This window comes from Lepisma saccharinum, chromosome 9, assembly GCF_977018435.1.
Source record: "Lepisma saccharinum chromosome 9, izLepSacc3.1, whole genome shotgun sequence".
NCBI lineage: Eukaryota > Metazoa > Arthropoda > Insecta > Zygentoma > Lepismatidae > Lepisma > Lepisma saccharinum.
This window is the reverse complement of record NC_139237.1, coordinates 58,456,944-58,464,443: the sequence shown is the minus strand read 5'-3', so window position 1 is coordinate 58,464,443 and position 7,500 is coordinate 58,456,944. Positions and strand designations below refer to the sequence as shown.

Here is a 7,500-nt window from a genome sequence, read left to right as displayed (position 1 = left end):
CTCAACCTTCTGATCTGGAGTCAGACGCGCTACCGTTGCGCCACGAGGTGGTTCCTGCAGATAGGAAGGAACTCTTCAGAATATTTGAGATCGAACTATCAGAATTACAAAATGTTGCTCAAGTGCAGCTTCGCACGGCTCGATGAAAATTTTCCAATGTGAGTTCTTGGAAATGAAGAATATAATAAATATTTTGACCCCGACGTGATTTGAACACGCAACCTTCTGATCTGGAGTCAGACGCGCTACCGTTGCCCCACGAGGTCGTTCCTGCAGATAGGAAGGAACTCTTCAGAATTTTTGAGATCGAACTATCAGAATTACAAAAGGTGGATCAATTGCAGTTTCGCACGGCTCGATGAAAATTCTCCAATGCCAGTTCTTGGAAATGAAGAATATAATTAATATTTTGACCTTGACGTGATTTGAACACTCAACCTTCTGATCTGGAGTCAGACGCGCTACCGTTGCGCCACGAGGTCGTTCCTGCAGATAGGAAGGATCTCTTCAGAATATTTGAGATCGAACTATCAGATTTACAAAAGGTTGCTCAAGTGCAGCTTCGCACGGCTCGAGAAAATTTTCCAGTGTCAGTTCTTGGAGATGAAGAATATAATAAATTCTTGACCCCGTAGTGATTTGAACACGGAACCTTCTGATCTGGAGTCAGACGCGCTACCGTTCCGCCACGAGGTCGTTCCTTCAGACAGGAAGGAACTCTTCAGAATTTTTGAGATGGAACTATCAGAATTACAAAAGGTGGCTCAATTGCAGCTTCGCATGGCTCCATCAAAATTTTCCAGTGTCAGTTCTTGGAGATGAAGAATATAATAAATTTTTGACCCCGTCGTGATTTGAACACGCAACCTTCTGATCTGGAGTCAGACGCGCTACCGTTGCGCCACGAGGTCGTTCCTGCAGACAGGAAGGAACTCTTCAGAATTTGCGAGAGCCAACTATCAGAATTACAAAAGGTGGCTCAATTGCAGGTTCGCATGGCTCCATGAAAATTTTCCAGTGTCAGTTCATGGAGATGAAGAATATAATAAATTTTTGACCCCGTCGTGATTTGAACACGCAACCTTCTGATCTGGAGTCAGACGCGCTACCGTTGCGCCACGAGGTCGTTCCTGCAGACAGGAAGGAACTCTTCAGAATTTTCGAGAGCCAACTATCAGAATTACAAAATGTTGCTCAAATGCAGCTTCGCACGACTCGACGAAAATTTTCTAGTGTCAGTTCTTGGAGATGAAGAATATAATAAATATTTCGACCCCGACGTGATTTGAACACGCAACCTTCTTATCTGTAGTCAGACTCGATATCGTTCCACCACGAGGTCGTTCCTGCAGATAGGAAGGAACTCTTCAGAATTTTTGAGATCGAACTATCAGAATTACAAAAGGTGGCTCAATTGCAGCTTCGCATGGCTCCATGAAAATTTTCCAATGTCAGTTCTTGGAGATGAAGAATATAATAAATTTTTGACCCTGTCGTGATTTGAACACGCAACCTTCTGATCTGGAGTCAGACGCGCTACCGTTGCGCCACGAGGTCGTTCCTGCAGATAGGAAGGAACTCTTCAGAATTTTTGAGAGCCAACTATCAGAATTACAAAATGTTGCTCAAGTGCAGCTTCGCACGGCTCGACGAAAGTTTTCTAGTGTCAGTTCTTGGAGATGAAGAATATAATAAATATTTTGACCCCGACGTGATTTGAACACGCAACCTTCTTATCTGTAGTCAGACTCGCTACCGTTGCAGCACGAGGTCGTTCCTGCAGATAGGAAGGAACTCTTCAGAATTTTTGAGAGCCAACTATCAGAATTACAAAATGTTGCTCAAGTGCAGCTTCGCACGGCTCGACGAAAATTTTTTAGTGTCAGTTCTTGGAGATGAAGAATATAATAAATATTTTGACCCCGACGTGATTTGAACACGCAACCTTCTTATCTGTAGTCAGACTCGCTACCGTTGCAGCACGAGGTCGTTCCTGCAGATAGGAAGGAACTCTTCAGAATTTTTGAGATCGAACTATCAGAATTACAAAATGTTGCTCAAGTGCAGCTTCGCACGACTCGATGAAAATTTTCCAATGTGAGTTCTTGGAAATGAAAAATATAATAAATATTTTGACCCCGACGTGATTTGAACACGCAACCTTCTGATCTGGAGTCAGACGCGCTACCGTTGCGCCACGAGGTCGTTCCTACAGATAGGAAGGAACTCTTCAGAATTTTGAGAGCCAACTGTCAGCATTACAAAATGTTGCTCAAGTGCAGCTTCGCACGGCTCGACGAAAATTTTCTAGTGTCAGTTCTTGGAGATGAAGAATATAATAAATATTTTGACCCCGACGTGATTTGAACACGCAACCTTCTTATCTGTAGTCAGACTCGCTACCGTTGCAGCACGAGGTCGTTCCTGCAGATAGGAAGGAACTCTTCAGAATTTTTGAGATCGAACTATCAGAATTACAAAATGTTGCTCAAGTGCAGCTTCTCACAGCTCGATGAAAATTTTCTAGTGTCAGTTCTTGGACATGAGGAATATAATTAATATTTTGACCCTGACGTGATTGGAACACGCAACCTTCTTATATGTAGTCAGACTCGCTACCGTTGCACCACGAAGTCGTTCCTGCAGATAGGAAGGAACTCTTCAGAATTTTTGAGAGCCAACTATCAGAATTACAAAATGTTGCTCAGGTGCAGATTCGCACGGCTCGATGAAAATTTTCCAATGTGAGTTCTTGGAAATGAAGAATATAATAAATATTTTGACCACGACGTGATTTGAACACCCAACCTTCTGATCTGGAGTCAGACGCGCTACCGTTGTGCCACGAGGTCGTTCCTGCAGATAGGAAGGAACTCTTCAGAATTTTTGAGATCGAACTATCAGAATTACAAAAGGTGGCTCAATTGCAGCTTCGCATGGCTCCATGAAAATTTTCCAGTGTCAGTTCTTGGAGATGAAGAATATAATAAATTTTTGACCCCGTCGTGATTTGAACACGCAACCTTCTGATCTGGAGTCAGACGCGCTACCGTTGCGCCACGAGGTCGTTCCTGCAGACAGGAAGGAACTCTTCAGAATTTTTGAGAGCCAACTATCAGAATTACAAAATGTTGCTCAAATGCAGCTTTGCACGGCTCGACGAAAATTTTCTAGTGTCAGTTCTTGGAGATGAAGAATATAATAAATATTTTGACCCCGACGTGATTTGAACACGCAACCTTCTTATCTGTAGTCAGACTCGCTACCGTTGCAGCACGAGGTCGTTCCTGCAGATAGGAAGGAACTCTTCAGAATTTTTGAGATCGAACTATCAGAATTACAAAATGTTGCTCAAGTGCAGCTTCGCACGACTCGATGAAAATTTTCCAATGTGAGTTCTTGGAAATGAAGAATATAATAAATATTTTGACCCCGACGTGATTTGAACACGCAACCTTCTGATCTGGAGTCAGACGCGCTACCGTTGCGCCACGAGGTCGTTCCTACGGATAGGAAGGAACTCTTCAGAATTTTGAGAGCCAACTGTCAGCATTACAAAATGTTGCTCAAGTGCAGCTTCGCACGGCTCGACGAAAATTTTCTAGTGTCAGTTCTTGGAGATGAAGAATATAATATAAATATTTTGACCCCGACGTGATTTGAACACGCAACCTTCTTATCTGTAGTCAGACTCGCTACCGTTGCAGCACGAGGTCGTTCCTGCAGATAGGTAGGAACTCTTCAGAATTTTTGAGAGCCAACTATCAGAATTACAAAATGTTGGTCAAGTGCAGCTTCGCACGGCTCGACGAAAATTTTCTAGTGTCAGTTCTTGGAGATGAAGAATATAATAAATATTTTGACCCCGACGTGATTTGAACACGCAACCTTCTTATCTGTAGTCAGACTCGCTACCGTTGCAGCACGAGGTCGTTCCTGCAGATAGGAAGGAACTTTTCAGAATTTTTGAGATCGAACTATCAGAATTACAAAATGTTGCTCAAGTGCAGCTTCGCACGACTCGATGAAAATTTTCCAATGTGAGTTCTTGGAAATGAAGAATATAATAAATATTTTGACCCCGACGTGATTTGAACACGCAACCTTCTGATCTGGAGTCAGACGCGTTACCGTTGCGCCACGAGGTCGTTCCTACAGATAGGAAGGAAATCTTCAGAATTTTGAGAGCCAACTGTCAGAATTACAAAATGTTGCTCAAGTGCAGCTTCGCACGGCTCGATGAAAATTTTCTAGTGTCAGTTCTTGGACATGAGGAATATAATAAATATTTTGACACCGACGTGATTTGAACACGCAACCTTCTTATATGTAGTCAGACTCGCTACCGTTGTACCACGATGTCGTTCCTGCAGATAGGAAGGAACTCTTCAGAATTTTTGAGAGCCAACTATCAGAATAACAAAATGTTGCTCAAGTGCAGCTTCGCACGGCTCAATGAAAATTTTCCAATGTGAGTTCTTGGAAATGAAGAATATAATAAATATTTTGACCCCGACGTGATTTGAACACGCAACCTTCTGATCTGGAGTCAGACGCGTTACCGTTGCGCCACGAGGTCGTTCCTACAGATAGGAAGGAACTCTTCAGAATTTTTGAGAGCCAACTATCAGCATTACAAAATGTTGCTCAAGTGCAGCTTCGCACGGCTCGACGAAAATTTTCTAGTGTCAGTTCTTGGAGATGAGGAATATAATAAATATTTCGACCCCGACGTGATTTGAACACGCAACCTTCTTATCTGTAGTCAGACTCGATACCGTTGCACCACGATGTCGTTCCTGCAGATAGGAAGGAACTCTTCAGAATTTTTGAGATCGAACTATCAGAATTACAAAATGTTGCTCAAGTTCAGCTTCGCACGACTCGATGAAAATTTTCCTATGTGAGTTCTTGGAAATGAAGAATATAATAAATATTCTGACCCCGACGTGATTTGAACACGCAACCTTCTGATCTGGAGTCAGACGCGCTACCGTTGCGCCACGAGGTCGTTCCTACAGATAGGAAGGAACTCTTCAGAATTTTGAGAGCCAACTGTCAGCATTACAGAATGTTGCTCAAGTGCAGCTTCGCACGGCTCGACGAAAGTTTTCTAGTGTCAGTTCTTGGAGATGAAGAATATAATAAATATTTTGACCCCGACGTGATTTGAACACGCAACCTTCTGATCTGGAGTCAGACGCGTTACCGTTGCGCCACGAGGTCGTTCCTGCAGATAGGAAGGAACTCTTCAGAATTTTTGAGAGCCAACTATCAGAATTACAAAATGTTGCTCAAGAGCAGCTTCGCACGGCTCGACGAAAATTTTCTAGCGTCAGTTCTTGGAGATGAAGAATATAATAAATATTTTGACCCCGACGTGATTTGAACACGCAACCTTCTTATCTGTAGTCAGACTCGCTACCGTTGCAGCACGAGGTCGTTCTGCAGATAGGAAGGAACTCTTCAGAATTTTTGAGATCGAACTATCAGAATTACAAAATGTTGATCAAGTGCAGCTTCGCACGACTCGATGAAAATTTTCCAATGTGAGTTCTTGGAAATGACGAATATAATAAATATTTTGACCCCGACGTGATTTGAACACGCAACCTTCTGATCTGGAGTCAGACTCGCTACCGTTGCGCCACGAGGTCGTTCCTACAGATAGGAAGGAACTCTTCAGAATTTTGAGAGCCAACTGTCAGCATTACAAAATGTTGCTCAAGTGCAGCTTCGCACGGCTCGACGAAAATTTTCTAGTGTCAGTTCTTGGAGATGAAGAATATAATAAATATTTTGACCCCGACGTGATTTGAACACGCAACCTTCTTATCTGTAGTCAGACTCGCTGCCGTTGCAGCACGAGGTCGTTCCTGCAGATAGGAAGGAACTCTTCAGAATTTTTTAGAGCCAACTATGGCTCCATGAAAATTTTCCAGTGTCGGTTTTTGGAGATGAAGAATGTAATAAATTTTTGACCCCGTCGTGCTTTGAACACGCAACCTTCTGATCTGGAGTCAGACGCGCTACCGTTGCGCCACGAGGTCGTTCCTGCAAATAGGAAGGAACTCTTCAGAATTTTTGAGAGCCAACTATCAGCATTACAAAATGTTGAACACGCAACCTTCTGATCTGGAGTCAGACGCGCTACCGTTGCGCCACGAGGTCGTTCCTACAGATAGGAAGGAACTCTTCAGAATTTTGAGAGCCAACTGTCAGCATTACAGAATGTTGCTCAAGTGCAGCTTCGCACGGCTCGACGAAAGTTTTCTAGTGTCAGTTCTTGGAGATGAAGAATATAATAAATATTTTGACCCCGACGTGATTTGAACACGCAACCTTCTTATCTGTAGTCAGACTCGCTACCGTTGCAGCACGAGGTCGTTCCTGCAGATAGGAAGGAACTCTTCAGAATTTTTGAGAGCCAACTATCAGAATTACAAAATGTTGCTCAAGAGCAGCTTCGCACGGCTCGACGAAAATTTTCTAGCGTCAGTTCTTGGAGATGAAGAATATAATAAATATTTTGACCCCGACGTGATTTGAACACGCAACCTTCTTATCTGTAGTCAGACTCGCTACCGTTGCAGCACGAGGTCGTTCTGCAGATAGGAAGGAACTCTTCAGAATTTTTGAGATCGAACTATCAGAATTACAAAATGTTGATCAAGTGCAGCTTCGCACGACTCGATGAAAATTTTCCAATGTGAGTTCTTGGAAATGACGAATATAATAAATATTTTGACCCCGACGTGATTTGAACACGCAACCTTCTGATCTGGAGTCAGACTCGCTACCGTTGCGCCACGAGGTCGTTCCTACAGATAGGAAGGAACTCTTCAGAATTTTGAGAGCCAACTGTCAGCATTACAAAATGTTGCTCAAGTGCAGCTTCGCACGGCTCGACGAAAATTTTCTAGTGTCAGTTCTTGGAGATGAAGAATATAATAAATATTTTGACCCCGACGTGATTTGAACACGCAACCTTCTTATCTGTAGTCAGACTCGCTGCCGTTGCAGCACGAGGTCGTTCCTGCAGATAGGAAGGAACTCTTCAGAATTTTTTAGAGCCAACTATCAGAATTACAAAATGTTGCTCAAGTGCAGCTTCGCACGGCTCGACGAAAATTTTCTAGTGTCAGTTCTTGGAGATGAAGAATATAATAAATATTTTGACCCCGACGTGATTTGAACACGCAACCTTCTTATCTGTAGTCAGACTCGCTACCGTTGCAGCACGAGGTCGTTCCTGCAGATAGGAAGGAACTCTTCAGAATTTTTGAGATCGAACTATCAGAATTACAAAATGTTGCTCAAGTGCAGCTTCGCACGACTCGATGAAAATTTTCCAATGTGAGTTCTTGGAAATGAAGAATATAATAAATATTTTGACCCCGACGTGATTTGAACACGCAACCTTCTGATCTGGAGTCAGACGCGTTACCGTTGCGCCACGAGGTCGTTCCTACAGATAGGAAGGAACTCTTCAGAATTTTG

The 7,500-nt window shown here is 43.1% G+C and overlaps 1 protein-coding gene and 17 non-coding genes across 18 annotated transcripts in view; 1 reads left to right on the top strand and 17 right to left on the bottom strand.

The window, feature by feature from the left end:
* The window catches only part of LOC145992683 (uncharacterized), a 245,492-nt gene that overhangs the window by 175,646 nt on the left and 62,346 nt on the right, over positions 1-7,500 (top strand). The window lies entirely within an intron of this gene.
* Positions 195-266, bottom strand: TRNAW-CCA (transfer RNA tryptophan (anticodon CCA)). Its single transcript has one exon. It is a non-coding gene; the product is annotated as a tRNA-Trp (tRNA).
* TRNAW-CCA (transfer RNA tryptophan (anticodon CCA)) lies at positions 411-482 on the bottom strand. Its single transcript has one exon. It is a non-coding gene; the product is annotated as a tRNA-Trp (tRNA).
* TRNAW-CCA (transfer RNA tryptophan (anticodon CCA)) lies at positions 840-911 on the bottom strand. Its single transcript has one exon. It is a non-coding gene; the product is annotated as a tRNA-Trp (tRNA).
* On the bottom strand, positions 1,055-1,126 carry TRNAW-CCA (transfer RNA tryptophan (anticodon CCA)). Its single transcript has one exon. It is a non-coding gene; the product is annotated as a tRNA-Trp (tRNA).
* Positions 1,486-1,557, bottom strand: TRNAW-CCA (transfer RNA tryptophan (anticodon CCA)). Its single transcript has one exon. It is a non-coding gene; the product is annotated as a tRNA-Trp (tRNA).
* TRNAW-CCA (transfer RNA tryptophan (anticodon CCA)) lies at positions 2,134-2,205 on the bottom strand. Its single transcript has one exon. It is a non-coding gene; the product is annotated as a tRNA-Trp (tRNA).
* Positions 2,781-2,852, bottom strand: TRNAW-CCA (transfer RNA tryptophan (anticodon CCA)). The gene has a single exon. It is a non-coding gene; the product is annotated as a tRNA-Trp (tRNA).
* On the bottom strand, positions 2,996-3,067 carry TRNAW-CCA (transfer RNA tryptophan (anticodon CCA)). The gene has a single exon. It is a non-coding gene; the product is annotated as a tRNA-Trp (tRNA).
* On the bottom strand, positions 3,428-3,499 carry TRNAW-CCA (transfer RNA tryptophan (anticodon CCA)). The gene has a single exon. It is a non-coding gene; the product is annotated as a tRNA-Trp (tRNA).
* TRNAW-CCA (transfer RNA tryptophan (anticodon CCA)) lies at positions 4,077-4,148 on the bottom strand. Its single transcript has one exon. It is a non-coding gene; the product is annotated as a tRNA-Trp (tRNA).
* On the bottom strand, positions 4,508-4,579 carry TRNAW-CCA (transfer RNA tryptophan (anticodon CCA)). Its single transcript has one exon. It is a non-coding gene; the product is annotated as a tRNA-Trp (tRNA).
* TRNAW-CCA (transfer RNA tryptophan (anticodon CCA)) lies at positions 4,940-5,011 on the bottom strand. Its single transcript has one exon. It is a non-coding gene; the product is annotated as a tRNA-Trp (tRNA).
* On the bottom strand, positions 5,155-5,226 carry TRNAW-CCA (transfer RNA tryptophan (anticodon CCA)). Its single transcript has one exon. It is a non-coding gene; the product is annotated as a tRNA-Trp (tRNA).
* Positions 5,586-5,657, bottom strand: TRNAW-CCA (transfer RNA tryptophan (anticodon CCA)). Its single transcript has one exon. It is a non-coding gene; the product is annotated as a tRNA-Trp (tRNA).
* Positions 5,979-6,050, bottom strand: TRNAW-CCA (transfer RNA tryptophan (anticodon CCA)). Its single transcript has one exon. It is a non-coding gene; the product is annotated as a tRNA-Trp (tRNA).
* Positions 6,746-6,817, bottom strand: TRNAW-CCA (transfer RNA tryptophan (anticodon CCA)). The gene has a single exon. It is a non-coding gene; the product is annotated as a tRNA-Trp (tRNA).
* TRNAW-CCA (transfer RNA tryptophan (anticodon CCA)) lies at positions 7,393-7,464 on the bottom strand. The gene has a single exon. It is a non-coding gene; the product is annotated as a tRNA-Trp (tRNA).